The sequence below is a fragment of the Simochromis diagramma genome, unplaced genomic scaffold, assembly GCF_900408965.1.
Source record: "Simochromis diagramma unplaced genomic scaffold, fSimDia1.1 OVJJ01000759.1, whole genome shotgun sequence".
Lineage (NCBI taxonomy): Eukaryota > Metazoa > Chordata > Actinopteri > Cichliformes > Cichlidae > Simochromis > Simochromis diagramma.
Window position 1 is genome coordinate 1 of NW_024387530.1, and position 17902 is coordinate 17902.

Genomic DNA, 17902 nt, shown 5'->3' on the forward strand with positions numbered 1-17902 from the left:
CTCTTTATACAGATTGATGGGCTGTGGTTTGTCAGAGATCAGCTGTGATTATCTGGCAGCAGCACTGAAGTCCAACCCCTCCCATCTGAGAGAGCTGGACCTGAGCTGCAACTACAAGATGCAGGATTCAGGAGTGAAGCATCTGTGTGGTTTCCTGGAGAGTCCAGGATGTGGACTTGAAACTCTGGGGTCAGTCAGCATGTTTTAGTTGTGCTGAGATGAATATGATGTGAAAGTTGTGCTGACACTAAACTGCAGACATCAGGCTGATATTATACTGATCCACACTGAGGATCTTCATGGTAAAGTCTGTTTTCTTCTTCTCTGGTTTAGTCCATTGACTGCAGCAGAACAATGTTCACATTTCAAACCTTCAAAGAAGAAGAAAAATCCTCCACTGGATAATTCACTGTGAAACTCTCCAACTCTTCATTCCACCTTAAAGTCTGTCTGACACTGAAATCCAAAGCAAAATGTGCGTTTGCTTTACAGACAGCAGTCCAACACAAACATACACACATCATCCAAAACACAGTCCAACATCCAAATCTCCTCCACTGCCAGCATGAATGATGGGAAAGAGAAGGAGGAACACTCTGACATTCAGGGTTAGAATGAGTTTCATGAAGCAGACTGTGAAGATCAAAGCTGCATTAGAAAGCTTACATGAATGAATGAGTGGACAGAAGTGGACAGAGATCATCTGAAGCACTTCAAAGGCTTTAAATCAGCACATTTCTCTTTATTCTTTATCAACTCTGTTAGTTTCTCTCAGTTTTCTGTGGAATGAAGCTAACAGCAGGCTAATAAGATGCTGACCAATAGGTTTCTATTAAAGGTTGTAATTTGTATATGAAAAAGTGCTTTGGCTCAGCAGGGATCAGCTTACAGGTAGAATACAGCTGCTGGATGGGATTAGCATGTCATAGCTATCTACCAAACTGCTAACTGGGGGATTTCAGGCCATCTATGGATCATTTTTGCTAACTGTTTATTCAGCTTAGGCTCACAGGGCTGCAGCCTGTGCCCTAGCTGTCATAGGGCAAGAGGCGTGGTCCACCTGCACAGGTGAGCAGTCCATCACAGGGCTGACAGAGAGAGACAGAGAAGCACTCTCTCACATCCACACCTGCAGCCAATTTAGAAGCACCAATGAACCTAAGCAGCATTTCATTGGACTGTGGGAGAACATCCAACCTCCACAGAAAGGCCAACAAGCTTCAACCTACAACCTTCTTGCTTTAAGGCACTAGTGCCAACCACTTTTCCCCATTTCAGCCCAAATCCTGCATCTTCCTGTTTCTGACTCCAGGCCAGCTCCACTAACACTTTCTCATCAGACACTGCCACCTAGTGGAGGAAGTCTTAGTTCCATTTGAAGCTTCAGATTACAGTTAGTTCCTTTACAAAGAGGTGGAGGTGGTGGGGCCACAGCACCATCATCACTGAGTGCCATAGGACACTTAACCTTTTTTTCCATATGCTGGGAACTTCCTGTTGTTCCAAGGAGGACTGGAAAATGTGTGAAAACCTCCCAGTCAGTTCCTCACAGCACACTTCAATCATTTCCCTCCCACAGCATCAGGACCAGGGCTTTTTCTCTCTTTGGTCCCACTAAGAGATTTCCACACAAACACCTCATCAGTGGGACTCTCAGAGCTACCAGCCCTTTGCTACAATCACAAAGCTCTTCATTGAAATCAATGATATCAAAGCTGGAATCAAATGAGTCCAAGTCTTCTGCTGATTCAGCATCACATTCATCTTTGCTCCTTGTCCTGCATCCCCACCATGGACTTCATTCCTTTCCAAGCCAGCCTTGAGTGTCCTTTATTCAGCTCATCCTCTGCTTTACTTTTACACCTGATTTTAGCTGCTTTATCTCTCTTTCAACAAGTTTCTGTGCCTCAATCTTTTTCTTCTCTCCCTCATAACAAGACAGCTTCTTCTGCCTGAGAACATGTTGGAGTGATTTACTAATCCAGGGCTGCTTATTGGGGAAAATACTTCCTGTTTTCAAACTAATTGCCATTTTTCCCAGAAAGAAATGTAAGTAGAAATCAATGATCTAAGTGAGAACATGAGCCTTTAAAAAGTCCCAGTGGGTCCAGTCAAAGCAGTCCCTCAGTCCCAGTATAGAGTCTTTGGTCCAGACTGGAACAACTGTGTGCCCAGTTTGAGCTCTCTTCAGTCCTGTGACCTGACAGACCCAGAGGGGCCATCACATCACATTTAGAAGCTCCCCTAATGGAGCCACAACACATGTCCAACACTTAGTCTGTCTTGTTGGACCAACTGGAAGAAATGATTCAAGGACTTAGTCACAGAACAGAGATTCAAATCTCCAAAATCCAACTGGCTGCATCAGGACATATAGTCTGAAACTCTGCACAGTTTCCTGTTTGAAGCTGCTTCCTGTTGGCTTCAGCTGTTTGGAGTTTCCATTTTCTAAACTTCTACATTCTGAACCTTCTTCAGCTCTGAACAGATGATGAAACACTGAATGATTTCAAGCTCACACTTTGTCTAATAAACTTACATCTTTCATTCTTTATACAGATTGGAGAGCTGTGGTTTGTCAGAGATCAGCTGTGATTATCTGGCAGCAGCACTGAAGTCCAACCCCTCCCATCTGAGACAGCTGGACCTGTACGGAAACAACCTGAAGGATCCAGATGTGAAGCAGCTGTCTGATCTTCAGCAGAGTCCAGACTACAGACTGGAGACTCTGAGGTCAGTAGAGTGATGGAGTGAGTGGGTGGTGCTGTCAGCAGTATTGTACTAAACACAGTCAGTATGAAACAAAGATCCAGTGTTTCCTGTAAAGCTGCAGCTTCTCAGTGAAGCTGTGAGAGGAGAATGGTGACAGGCTTCAGGATTGGACACAAACACTTCCTGTTTCTGACCTTTATGGTCACCATGGTAACGGCTGACACGCTCTGATCAAACGCTGTCAACAGCCAATCAGCTCTCTGAACAAAGCAGCACGCAGACCAATGACTGCATTCATTTCCAAGTTTAAAGCAGTGAAGAACACAGTCTGTAGGTGAGGAAGAATTTAGTGAGAGCAGATGTTTGGATGGAATTCCTCCAGTTAACAGCTGGAACCGTCCATCTGGATTGTTGGGCTTGTTGTTGGGGTTCCTACAGAGCTCAGAGTGGACACACCAAGGTTCTTCTAATGAATGAAAGTCCAAACTCAAACTAGGAGGGAAAAACATTTTCATCAACTTCAATAAAAATCCAAAGATTAGAAAAAGTGAAGCAACAATGAGTCCTAGTACAGTCCCAGCACTGAAGTCCCTGCTGCTATTTATACTGGATGTGCTGCATCACTGACTGACAGCTGATGAAGAGTCTCTGGAAACACTCGTTTATCTCCTCTGCTCTTCCTTCTTCTCTCTGCAGGTGGAGCTGATGATGGTAAACAGGACGGTGTGTGTGCTGAGAGAGGAGGAGCTGTGTCCTGATGATCCAGAGAGGTTGAAGCAGCAGCAGCTTGTGTGTAGAGACGCTCTGACTGGGCCATGTTACTGGGAGGTGGAGAGGAGAGCTTCATCCAGCAGTGACTGACAGAGGAATGAGAAGAAGTGCAGATGACTGTCAGTGCTGCAGAGTGAACTGCTCTGAGAACAGCTCCACTGTCAGACACAATGTAGAGTCCAGCATCCTCCCTGTGTGTCCCTCTGGATCTGACAGAGGATCATCAGTGTATCTGGACTGCTCTGCTGCTGCTCTGTCCTTCTACAGTCTCTGTCTGACTCTGGCTTCAGACCTTCCTGGATCAAACTCACCTGGAAAGACTTTCAAACATCACTCAATAGATTTGAATACAGAATATATTTGATATATACTGTAGATGTACTGTAGAGTTGCAGTTTGTCACTTGTAAATACAGTCTGTGAGCAGCTGTGAGCTGAAAGATCTTTCTAGAAACACGAAATGTTTTCACTCTTCTGTTGCTTTTTCATATATTTCCACAACATTAATATTGATCCCACCTGTCTCACCTGTTTCATGCTTTTATACATAATAACAGGACACGTGTGATCTGAGCGCTGCTGTGGTTGCTGTGCTGCACGTCTTCATTTAGATAACAGAGACATCTAGTGGTTCAGAGGGAGAACTGCAGGAGGTGGAGCTGTGTTTTAGCATGGAAAACTTTTTATCTTTTAGGCGCAGATACAAATATGACAAGTATCAGTGTAAGATACAAAAGGTCACATCAGTCAGCAGAGGGAACAGTGATCACACAGCAATGTAAGAATAGAAGCATAACAGTGAATCTGGACATGTATACAGATGGAAGCAAACAAACAGGATGTAACACTACATTAAAGCCACAAATGGGAAGAAAACAAAGCCAAAGGAAAATATATTTGATCTCAGGAATCCAAATCAGATGCTTTAGAGCAGGGGTCGGCAACCCAGGAGGAGCAGAGACCCGAGGCGGCCGCTGGTCCGAGTGTCAGGTGAACTGAACTTCAGGTAAGAAGTTATGACCTGCAGTCTGTCTGGGTCAGATATAAACCAAGTTTAGGTGGAGTTTATTTTCCTTGTGCTGACTTTTTACAGTCAGTTACAATAACTCGTACTGCTACTAGCTAGCATGACGGAGTTTCTATACAGCTGGGTGGTGCTATGATGTTACTGATAGTGAACTTTATTTTAGTAGAGTTTCCAACCGTCCTGTAAAAAACAGAATCGTCTCGTATTCAGAGAAAATATTACGCGTTTCGTGTTGAGCTGAGAAGGAACACAGTTTGTCCCGGACTTCAGCTAGAATGGAAAAGACACAAAGCTGGAGTTATTCTGTGTCTTTACACTGTCATTCTCTCCCCTCCCTCTCTTGTTGCTGCTTCATTCATGAAACTGATCAATGATCAGCTGATCGGCTTTTCTCTGTTGTTTGTTTATCGCTGAATTTGTGCCAGAAAGAGGAAACCAGCGGATGTCGCCCTAAACAACAGCAGCACGTTTAAGCTTGATCAGCTATTGTTAGAATTTATTTAATATTACTTTCTAGTATCAGCTGATGTTTGCTGGAGCCACAGCTGTAAAGCTGCTGGTCATGATGTCGGTTTGGATATGTGGTGAGAGGGAAACATGAAGATGAAACCAGGAGATGTCCTTACTGAATCATCAGAGCTGAGCAGGTGATGGAGAAACAGGTTTACCTTTTAGGTGACATGAATGAGTTGATGGGAAGTTATGAACTGTTTCTGAGAGACAAATAACACCAGGAACAAGACTGTACATCACTGTCACAACAGTGTTTGTTTTCATTCAAAGGCTTTATGGCTTTAATACCTGGTGGGCCGGTCTCTAGTCAAAATGCCCGGGCTGATTTTTTGTCCCAGTCCAGCCCTGGGCACGACACGCAGTGAAGTAATCTGGGAAGGTGCATTAAAAATAAATGGCCGGGCCAGCGGTGCACATCGCAAATTAGCTCACATAGACACATTAGTTGTGCCTCTTCTTAATGACGGTATCTTAGCTAACTACCCCAACTACCAGATTCAACTTGTAATTGGCTAAAAATAACTTAGCCTACCGGTGAGAGGGACGTTGCTAGCTGTCAGTTTTTTCAAGCGATGTTGAAAGTTCCACATTCAGACACTTCAAAAGCTTCAGGAGCATCAGCACCACGTAAATACTCGGATACATCCGGATACTCGAGACAGAATTCACAATGTGTTTTTGGGACTTTCAGGTGTTTGGACCAATGTTTTCTTTTCTGATCAAACCAGAAAGCTTTAATGAGCAGCTGGATTTGTGTCGCATTAACTGGCTGGACACAGAGGACATCGAAATGCAGCTGATTGAACTGAAAAGCTCGACTCTGTGGGGTCAAAGTTTGCAGAACTACGAACACAGCTGGAATCCACAGCTGTGCGTGTTCATGGAGCTGCATTTTCACCTGCTGGACATCACTACCTGACAGGTTTAACTGTCTTCAGAACATTGCAGAGGCCTTATTGACAGTATTCGTCTCTAATATCTGTGTGAGCAGATTTTCTCTCACATGAAGAGAGTCCTCAGGTCTGAATGCTGGACACTCGGAGACCTGTGTCTCTGAGTGGGAGACCAGAGATCACATTAACATGTGTGTCCCTGTATTAACAAACATGACATATTGGCCCAGTTTATTTTTCTTATCATTGTTGTGAGGAGACCATAAATAGCATTTGTATTTTCTGTTGTACAATTCATTTGCTGTTATGGATAAAACGTCTTTTTTGTTTCAAAGTAGCTGATAAATATTCGCTGATAGCTGCCAACATCTGCGCACAAATATATTCCTATGAAGTGGTTCTATATAGTGTGTAATTTATTGCTAATGCAATCATATGGCACATTGACTTCTGAGGAAATTTTCAAATGTGTTTCTGTTGTTTTGGGGGGAAGTTTGAAGTCCATTGTTCAAAGTCTGTTAATGAAACTTTATGAAGTTTATGTAGGATGTTTTTCCTATTTTGTATTTGTTTGAATTATTATGTATTTCTGACTCTTTCTGCCATGATGCCAGGTCTCTCTTGAAAACAACATTTTTAATCTCAATTAAATTTTCACCTGGAGAAATAAAGATGATAATAATAATTTTGTCTTCAGGGAATCATTTCTCTGTAAAACAGCTTCTTCTGAAACTCTTGTTACATTTCTTGTTTATTGTTTGCTGGTTTTAGAAAAATGTCATCGTCTCTGTGTGAACTTAAACTCTACATGTGGTGTCAGCTATAAACGAGCTCTAGAGTCTAATAACGATGCTTTTATTATTGTCTGGTATCCAACCTAACCCTGGGCCTCTGGCTGAATGTGAAACACCAGCAGATGTTAAAAACTGTCTGGGTTACACGTGCATCACGTCGTGTGCTTCCTAACATGGATATGATTGGAATCTGGGCCTGTTCAAGCGGTGCTGGTATCATTGTTGTTTCTGAGACTTTCCAAATCTTTACTGGATAAAAACGTAGCAACTGATGGATTTAACATTTAGCACTCAGACTGTCCCAGAAAAGGCGGAGGTCTGGAAGTTTATGTGAAGGTCTGTCTTGCTGCTCAAGTCTTGTTCTCTCCATCTGCACCTCAGCCATTTGAAATCTTGGCCTTAACTATTGATCTGTTTGGAAATCAGACTGTTGTTGGCTGCTATCAGCCTCCACCTGCTTCCCCCAGCACATCACCGTCTCTGGTTCAACTTTTATCTGAGCTGCATTTTTTTTTTTTTTCATATTTTTATTGAGAGACAAGTGTACATTAGTTTACAATGATAATACAATCTGTTCCCCTCACATATTTACATATTTTTAGTTTTTCTTACATGAACAGATACGATAATACACACACACACACACACACACACACACACACACACACACACACACACACACACACACACACACACACGCTTAAATAAAATTGAAAAAACAAACAAACAAACAAACAAAACAAAACCTAATAAGAAACCCAAAACAAACAAACAACAAACCCCAAAACACACAAAAAAAAAGGGGGGGGGGGGAGATATGATATTAATCAGCTGGTAGAGCGTTTAATGACTTGCAATAGTCTACGAAGGGGCCCCAGATATGATAAAATTCTCTGTATTTGCCCTTCGCCACATGGCCTATCTTTTGCAATTTAAGAAATGACATCACATCTCTAAACCAAAAAGAAACTGAAGGTGGCTTTGAAGATTTCCAAAGGAGTAAGATGCAACGTCTGGCCAAAAGTGATGTAAAGGCTAATATTTTGAAGTGTGTTGGGTTGGTTAGACCAGTGTTGACTGGAAGCTCAAAAACAGCTAGAAAAGGGTCCATGCAGATTTGGGTCCCAAGAGCCTTGGAAAGAATAACTGAATATTGACTCCAGAAGCCATGGAGTCTTGGGCACAGAAAGAACATATGGCCTAGGTAACATGGGGTTGGCATGACATCTCTCACACTGATCCATCACTTGTGGGTAAATCTCAGACAGACGAGACTTTGAATAGTAAACCCTGTACAACACCTTGAACTGGAAAAGTTGTAACCTGGCACAGGACGTACTATAACGGACATTGGATACTGCTTTCTCCCATTGCTGATCCGAAAAAATTACTCCTAACTCCCGCTCCAAAGCCTCCCTAATTTTAGCAACTGAATGGACATTTAAATCCATAAGTTGTTTATATATTAAAGATATAATTGACTTCTTATTGGGTTTAAGGGATAAGAAATCCTCCCACGGTTGGACATTTGGAAGAAGAGGGTAGGAGGGGAAGAGAGCAGAAGTGCAATGCCGTGCCTGAAAATAACGGAATAGATTGGTAGCCGGAAGATTTGTTTCTGAACACAGGTCTAAAAAAGTTAAGAAAGTGCCATCTTTATAGAGATCCGTAAACGTATTAATACCATGACGCTTCCACTGTACATAGGTACCATCAATGAGGCCAGGAGTAAACAGATGGTTCTGCGTGATGGGCATGTGTACTGACGCAGGGACGTACTTAAAATGACTCCTGAATTGTGACCAGATCCTTAGATTAGAGTGTACCACGGGATTTTGGATGAAATGAGAAGGCTTAACTGGTAGTGGAGAGAACAATAAAGCTTCTAAGGATGAGGAAGTGCACGACAGGCGCTCCAGTTTGCACCACAGCAGTTCTTGAGATTCAAGCCAATGGGTCAATTTGTGAATATGAGAGGACCAATAGTAAAATAAAAAGTTAGGCAAGGCAAGACCACCATCAAATGTCAGTCTTTGTAATAATGATTACCTCACCCTGGGGTGTTTCCCTCCCCACAAAAACGATGTAACTAGCTGGTCTAACTTTTTGAAAAAAGCTTTAGGTAAAAATATAGGAATACTCTGAAACAGAAATAACAATCGAGGCAAAATGTTCATCTTTACAGCATTGATCCAACCAATTAGGGACAAAGGTAGCGATTTCCATCTCTGAAAATCAGATTGAATTTGAGTCATTAAAGGGGAGAAATTGGAAGAGTATAGAGAAGACAAAGTACGAGTCACGTTAACTCCCAAATATTTAAAGCCGGCAGGGCTAAGTCTAAAGGGAATGTCAGACTGTTTAAGTGTAAGACTTAAAGAATTTATGGGGAAACATTCACTTTTAAGAAGATTTATTTTGTAACCTGACAGAGAGCCGAACTTGTTTAATAGAGACACAATCGATGGTATGCTAGATAAGGGATCAGAAACATATAGAAGCAGGTCATCTGCATATAAAGACAATTTTACGTCAAGGCCTGACCGGGAAATACCACGAAAATGAGGAAGGGCCTTCAAAGCTATAGATAGGGGTTCAATTACAATCGCAAAACGTAGGGGGGACAGGGGGCAACCCAGTCTCGTGCCGCGTGACAATGAGAAGTAGCCAGAGGAAACACCATTTGTATAGACACTGGCTTGGGGTGCCTTGTACAAAAGTCGAATCCATGAAATGAATCTGTCCTTGAAACCAAACCTTTGTAAGACCGCAAAGAGAAAGCTCCACTCTACACGATCGAAAGCTTTCTCAGCATCTGAACTGCATTTTAATGACGTCTTTCAGATGGATGATTTTCATTGGGACTGGCTTTCTTCTGTGTCTGATGATTTTAAGGCACGCTGCTTGTTTTTAAAACAAACTCATATTAGTTGTTGCCCTCCGATGCATCCATCAGAGAGTGAATGCGAGTGAATGTTAGATAGAAGCACTAAAAACCTTAGATAAAGTGCTTGTGTGAATGGGTTCGATGGGTGAATGCACAAGTTGTATAAAGTGCTTTGAGTGCTCAATGAGAGTAGAAAAGCGCCATATAAGAACCAGTCCATTTACCATCTGAGCCTTCGTAGAAAGTAAAGCTGGCTCAGACCCTTTTTGTAGGCAGCGTCCATGTTGGCCACTCCAACTTGTGATCCAGATGAACTCCCAGATACTTAAAGGATGTGACTATTTCAACATCATTCCCACCAGTGCAGACAGAGGAGGGATCTGCTTCTGCCAAAGTCCACCACCAGCACCTTTGTTTTGGCCACAGTCAGCTTTAGGTGATTCTCCTCACAAATCGACCAATCAGTCCTCTGTATTCCTCTTCCCTTCCCATTCCCTCTTTAATCCAGAATCTCAACCAGTTTCTTATGTTCTCTCTTATAACTCAACTGGTAAAGTAACAACACCTTTTTGGTTGTTAGTAACTTACTTTATTAACCATGTTGTGGAAAGGCACAGGCATATCAATGCGCACATACACCACACTTGGTGTTCTCTACTTTACCACAAAAATATAAACTGATTTTACTAAATACATAACAGCTCCTCCCATCCAGCTTTGATGAACATAAGTATCAAACAATCGAGATATTTTCAGGTAAACGCCATAGCCCAATAATTGTACTTGTAGTGAGGTTTATTTCTCCAGATAAAATTAAAGTTTATTTGATTAATAGCTTTTGTTCATTTATCTGGAATGACATTAGTCTGCGTTGGATTGATACATCTTGGTAAACTTTCCATTTCTGTTAAATTGCTCTAAAGCTGTCTTGTTGTGATGTGTGCAGGCAGGCAGAAGTGGTGGATCCAAAATGCCGGACTCTTGGAGACGGGATTTGAACAGCTTTATTGCTGGACAAACTCCTCATAAAATAAAACTCACAAAAAGCAATGCAAAAACAAGATGCTGAGGACCGGACATAACAAACACACAGCAAGTTGAGGGTACGACGCAACAGAGAGCATATGAAAACACTGGGCCTATATAGACAGGGAAGTAATCAGGGAAAGAGAAACAGGAGGGAGACACAGCTGGGAGGGTTTGGGCTAACGAGACACGGGGAGCGAGTGAGTGAGAGAGGGCGCGAGAGTGTGTGTGTGAGAGAAAGCGCGAGAGGTTGCGTCTTGATTGAAATCGAGTAGTTAATAGTCAGTAAGTGTCCGGCTGCTCCCGTGTGGGATTAGAACGATGCCACCTTATCCCATAGTTAGAGCTGGGCGATATAAGATTTTTTCATATCACGATATGTTTTTTTCATTTCAGGCGATAACGATATCTATCACGATATAAGCCAAATAACTATATTTGTAAGATTTAAATGTGCCGTTGCTCACAAGTAAAATGTGAAATATTCAGCAGCTTGTTTTTATTTAAATATTTATTTCCCATAATAAGTTCAACAGGGTAGATGTACTTAAGGAACATGAGACTTTTTCAGATAAATAAAGGCAAATATTGCAAACTGCACAAAAGGCAGCCGCTAAAGTGTTTAAGTTTCAAAATAGAACAAACGAAACAGACTACTAAATTGTCAATTCCACTTAGAAACAAAATATTAATTCTAAAAATAAATCTTAGTTTGTTTTACAGAAGAACAGACAAAATTGACTAACTTTTGTCAATATGAAATAAACTGAGAACTAAAAGGAAATTCTCAATCTCTCCTTGTTGTATAGCTTAGCTTTTCAAACAGTTTTAACAGTTACTTTAGTCTGACAAAAGCCGAATGACGAATTAGCGCTTCCAGTCAGAGACTGAGGCTACGTCCACACGTACACGGGTATTTTTGAAAACGGAGATTTTCCGTTTTCGTTTTAAAAAATAATCCCGTCCACACATAAAGGCAGAAATGAAGGAAAACGCAGCTATGAACCTGCCAAAGCAGCAGGTGGCGCTAGATTCCTAACCGTGCAGAAATGTTGGCCAATCAGAAGTCTAGAAGCCTCGGTGGGAAAAAGTAAACAAAGCTGGGGCATAGAAGCAGAACCGAGTCGTATGTGTGGACGGACAGTAACTGTGTGTATATGTAAGCATTTAAACACTGCAGAGAGTACAATTAACAGTAACAGTATTGTAGAAATTCATTTCACCGAAACAATAACGTGGCGCACAGTGTGACGTCAAAAAATGCGCACACCTTTGACGCTGCGTTTTCTCCGTTTTTCTAGTCCACACGTAAATGCAAAAACTGAGTTTTCAAAAATATCCACCCTGGCCGGAGTTTTTAAAAATCTTTGTTTTCAGTGACCAAAAACGTGTGGACGAAAGGTGCAAACGCATAGAAAAATCTCGTTTTCAAAAATACCCGGGTACGTGTGGACGTAGCTTGAGCATGCACCAGTTTATTGTATTTCCAGACTTGCTTTCGGCACAATTTACAGTGCACGCTACTCTGTTTTTGTCAGACTTGAAATACCTTCACACTACGGAACTTCTGTGGCTCTTCCGTTCGACAATCTCTCCGGCATTGGAACCATCATCTGTTTTCTCTTCGGTAACCTTCGGTCACGCTCGGTTGACTTTTCTAGTCGGCACACTCATTTCCTCCATTACCGGGGGGTACGGTGGCTGGCTGCTTCCCAAACAAATACACATGTGCGGCTTGGCACTTGTGCTGTACGTAACAAGTCACGTGACGTGACGCTGCGGCTGTGATTGGTTCGGCTCTGCGCTACTTAATTTGGATTGGCTGGGTTTTTTTTGTTTTTTTTTTAAGAGGACAAGAGAGGCGAGGTCTATCGCGACTGTTTAATTTTTCTATCGAGAAAAAGTTATATCGCGATACATATCGTTATCGTTCTATCGCCCAGCTCTACCCATAGTCCAGCCAATGATGCGATTCACATTCGTATATACGCAGCTAATCAACGTGGTTGACAGGCTATGATAGCGTCCTTATGTCCCGACACCGGTGTCTTAGCAAAGCGGCGTAGCTGATGTGGCGTGATACATCTGCTGTTGTCAGGCCTGCAGCTATCAGGCTGTTGTTCTCTGTTATCTCATAGTGGACAGAAATTATTTTTTGCAGTGGCACAAATAATTTGTGTGGCATCAGATTTGATGCAGAACAGCTGATTGTTCTGTAAATAGTTTGAAATGTGTATTTTAAAAACGCCTTGGCTGCATTTTTAGGTAAACAGCTGCAAAAAACTTTGTTTGCATAACTCACATAACTCATAACTCAAATATTACAAAATCCAAACGCTGAACTGCACCTATGCTTCATTCCAACACATCAAATTAATGACGTTCCTTTCAATAAACCTTGGACACACACAATTAACAGGAGTAACACCCCCACTAATCTGCCTGTTAAACCGAACTAACCCAGCCTAGTCTTCCGTACATACTGGCGATGGGTATTTATGTACCTCCATACCGTCAGGTGGGAGGAAGACAAACTGTCTTAAACACAAACTGCGGCGGTACTCCCAAGCCAATGGCTTCAGCCGCCTGATGCACAATAGAAAGCAAATCAGTACAACGCCTAATGCGGGTGAAACTGCTGAAACCTAACAGGGGAACAAGACTCCTGATTGAAACCAGCTGTGTGAAACCACAGGCTTACTCTAAAAGGCAACAGCGAACCATCAAACTCTCACCAATAAAACTATATATAAATAATCCAATAAAACCTACAAACTCTTCTGTTGACAAGTTGTTGTGGCTCCTCCAGCAAACGGCCGCAGCAGGCTAAACATGAGGACGCTGATGACGACAACAACAAACATGTGAGATGCACTTCTGCACTATTTGCTCCTTTAATTCCACATGTTACTGTCCACTATACAAATCAGCACATCGAACTATTAAACAAATGCACAGACTGCACAAACACAATGACTGCAACTCACAAAGAATTACACCAATTACTACACCAAACTACAACATCGGCCTATGGCATCAATTAGTGCATAAAACATACATCAAGTTACAGCCAAAAATGCATCAAAATGACTCAAGCTGGGGTCAACAAGGTTCCCCTCATGCTCACCCGACCTTTCTGCTCATCAGGTGTGATGAACAGGTGAGTGCAACCACATTTATCACCTAACACGCCCACGAGTCACGCCCCACACCCGTGCACCAATACAAGGTGTGCATTTAAACCAACCCTCTTAATCCAAAACAAAAAGGAACAACTCATATGGCTCCTACACTTGTGCTCAAGAACTCAGTCCTATATTTTAGGTTATTCTGAATAAATCATTCATGCCCTCACTTTGGAAAGAAGCTGTCGTGGTTCCTGGTCCTAAATCTAGTCGTCCAAAAGTTCTAAACGACTTCAGGCCTGCTGCCCTCACCTCAGTCTTTGAAAAAATCATCAGAAATGTGATTATGGAAGACACTGAACTTCAGCTTGATTCAATGCAGATTGCTATGGGGCGCCGTTTGTAAACTGAAACATGCTGAAATTAACAGCAACATTTTTCCACATTTAGCTCTAAATCTTACAAAAACATGTTTTTTCGAGTCATTTTTTACAACATTTAGTAAAATATTTGTAACTTTTCATATTTAAAACAGGATTTTAAATGTTAAATCTAAATGCTAAATGTTAAATCTAAATGCTAAATGTTAAATGTAAATATTATATTTAAATGTAAATGTTAAATGTTAAATGTAAATATATTTAAATGTAAATGTTAAATGTAAATATTATATATAAATCTAAATGTTAAATGTTAAATCTAAATGTTACGGGAAACTAAATATTTAGCTAATATGCAAATTAATTGTACGGGTCAACGGAAATACCAAAATAAAAGCTTCAAGAAAACCACCCGCGCTAAAGTGTGCCAGTCGCGGTCAGGTTCTGTGTTTGCGCTCCTCTTACGGTCACTTTTGACTGCCATGAGCTGCTTCGACTATTCCCTACCAGCATGTCCAGCGATTTAGCTGAAAACATTGGAAGAGCCGTTTTGTCGGCCATCCAACGATTCAGCGGTAATGCACCCTCGACCTCACAAACGCCGCAGCACCTGGTAAGTTTATTGTATAGCATTTTGGACGGGTTGATAGCAGTGTTAGCAAAACTAGCAAAGCTAAATTACTTAGCTAGTCCTCAATTGTTTCATTTGGTAGGCAGCAGACAGAGACCGAACATCATACAACTCTATTTATTTATTTGGTAGGTAGGTAACAGTCGTTCTTGATGTAAATGTTTCCTTAGGAATCCAGCAATGCACCTGGACCAAGTAGACCCGCCGTCTCCACTGGGATACCATACTGCTCGGTAGGCCTTCTTACACATATCATTTAGCTGACTAATTTTTGTTTTTTCTTTGGTGTAATATGTCACCTTAAATTAAATCCTGTCAAAGTAATGATTCTGACTCTACATACATTTCATCTTCTTAGGGGTCCATTACTAGCAGTGTCACATCACCACCAACAACATTCACAAGTTTTACGTCATATTTTATTACTGTTTTTGCTGTGAAGTGTCTTTTGATTGCTCACTTTCATATTTTAAAACTATTGATAAAATATTACTCTAGCTAATCTGTCACAGTACAATTGCCTCAAATTACCCATCTTTTGTTATAGAATTGTGCTCATTGAGATTTTCTGTGCCGTGTTCTAGGATGGTTGCCAAGGAAGGCTTCAGATTTCCAAAGAGGAATTGGAAAATGTTCTTTCCCTGAAAACATCTTTTACTGAAGCTGCATCTATCCTTTCCATCTCCAGGCCCACTCTGTATAAGTTACTGCAAGACTATAATATCTCAGAGTCAAAATTCAATGTAATCAGTGACCATGAGTTAGATCAGATAGTGTCCCAGATAAAAACTGAACATCCAAATGTTGGAGAAGTGATGCTGATGGGTCATCTGCGTTCCAAAAACATAGTGGTTCAAAGATGGCGCGTAAGAAAGTCACTGCAGAGGGTGGACTCGGCTGGTGTTCTATCCAGGAGAAGAACTGCAGTTGCTCGGCGAGTATATTCTGTGCCTCATCCAAATTTCATATGGCACATAGATGGAAATCACAAACTGATTCATTGGAAGTTTGTTGTTCATGGTGCAATAGATGGATACAGCAGGATGTTGATGTTTCTTCAGTGCTCCAGCAATAATCGAGCTGAGACTGTGAAAGCCCTCTTTACTGCAGCTGTTGGACAATTTGGCAGACCCCTGCATATCAGGACTGATCACGGAGGAGAGAATGCTCAGATTTGGGAGGACATGCGAGCAAGCAGGGGTGAAAGCTCTGTCTTAATGGGAAGTTCTGTGCACAACCAGAGGATTGAGCGTTTCAACCGAGACTTAAACCACAACTGTAGCCGCATTTATGCACCTATATTTTATGAATTGGAATCACTTGGTATCCTAGACTTAGAAAATGAAACAGACCTATTTTGCCTTCATTATGTGTTTCTACCACGAGTCAACCGCACTTTGAAGGAATTCAAAGCTGGATATAACAATCACTCTGTTTCCACTGAAGGTAATAGAACTCCCATCCAGCTTTTTGCCTGCGGAACTCATGTGTCTCATCGTCACAACCCAGAACTTTCTACAGCAGAGGTCTCCATACCCTCCTTGTCAAACTCTGAAAGTAGGTTTGTCCCATTAAATGACAGCGATTTACAAGAGCTATATACAAGCATTCACCCTTTTTGAAGAAGACAACAATAATGGTAAAACATTGTTTCAACGAACACAGCAGTATATTTTTAACAAACTTGTAAAATATTTGATATATATAAATGAAATATTGTTTCAGTGACAAGATATAGGCGGCAATCACTTTTTGGCAGGTTGGAAATTGCATATTATCAGTTTTATCGTTCCCTTAATGGTTATTCAGCAGTTCTGAGGGACTGTTTGAGATATAATATGTCACATAGGACCCTTCAGAATGACATGCAGCAAGTTTGAAGCAGAAATAGTATTTCATTAACAAGATATAGGCCACAATCACTTTTTGGCAGGTTGAAAATGACATATTATCGGTATTAATGTTATTTTAAAAGTTTTTCAGCAGTTCTTGGAGAGTGTTTGGGGTATAATATGTCACATAGGACCCTTCTGAATGACATCCACCAAGTTTGAAGCAGAAACATTGTTTCAGTGACAAGATATAGGCAACAATCACTTTTTGGCAGGCTGAAAATGGCATATTATCAATGTTAATGTTCCTTTACAGGTTATCCAGCAGTTCTAAGGGACTGTTTGAGATGTAATATTTGACATATGACCCTTCTAAATGACATCCGCCAAGTTTGAAGCAGAAACATTGTTTCAGTGACAAGATATAGGCCACAATCACTTTTTGGCAGCTTGAAAATGGCATATTGTCAGTTTTATTGTTCCTGTACAAGTTATTCAGCAGTTCTTGGAGAGTTTTTGGGATATAATATATCACATGTAACCCTTCTGGAATATATCCAACAAGTTTGAAGCCGAAATATTGTTTCAGTGACAAGTTATAGGCCACAATCACTTTTTGGTAGCGCTAAAATGCCATGTTCTCAGTCGTTATTCTGAACAAACAAGAAAGAGTCATGGTGATACTGGCACAATAGGTCTTTATTGTTTTAACTACTATTCGACAGTCTTATAACAAATATGAACAACGAGAGTAGACATACTAAACCTGTAGGCGTTAATTATTCCATCGTGATGCGTGTAGTCATTCGTGACTGCGCTACACACTGAAAGCAACCTTCTGATAAGCGTCATAATTCGGTTACAAGAAACGTTAAAGCTCCATAAATGCATACCTTTGCCTAATACCAAAGGCATAAATGTGTTTGGTTTTTTTCCCCCCACGTTATATCAGTTGCACGGAAGTAGCTGGCAACGCAAGTAATCCGGGCGCTGCAGCTTTAAGCAGCTGCGCGCGCTCCCGCGGACGGCAATCAGTTTCTGGCAGACAATCACTTTTTGGCACAACACCGTTCCAGTGTTATTCTGCAGCTATGCGGGGGTTCTCACGTCCCAAGTTGCCAACTTAGCATCCAGACGCCGCTGGTCCTGGCCACGCGTCCACGACCAGGAGGGGCGCCACTCCTTGAACAAAATTAGTTTCCACAGGTACACTAGGCGTCAACCTTTGATCTTAAAGCATTTTCTTCACACTAATGTCCTCCTATTCAAACACATCAACCGTCACTGTCACTGTGTTTCACTCTTCACACTC

At 41.5% G+C, this 17902-nt stretch overlaps 2 long non-coding RNA genes across 2 annotated transcripts; both read left to right on the forward strand.

The window, feature by feature from the left end:
* The first annotated feature begins 160 nt into the window (after positions 1 to 160).
* Positions 161 to 4055, forward strand: LOC120727351. Its single transcript, XR_005694500.1, has 3 exons — positions 161 to 189; positions 2560 to 2733; positions 3409 to 4055. It is a non-coding gene; the product is annotated as an uncharacterized LOC120727351 (long non-coding RNA).
* Positions 4056 to 14440: 10385 nt separating this feature from the next.
* On the forward strand, positions 14441 to 16376 carry LOC120727353. Its single transcript, XR_005694501.1, has 2 exons — positions 14441 to 14740; positions 14929 to 16376. It is a non-coding gene; the product is annotated as an uncharacterized LOC120727353 (long non-coding RNA).
* Positions 16377 to 17902: the final 1526 nt, after the last annotated feature.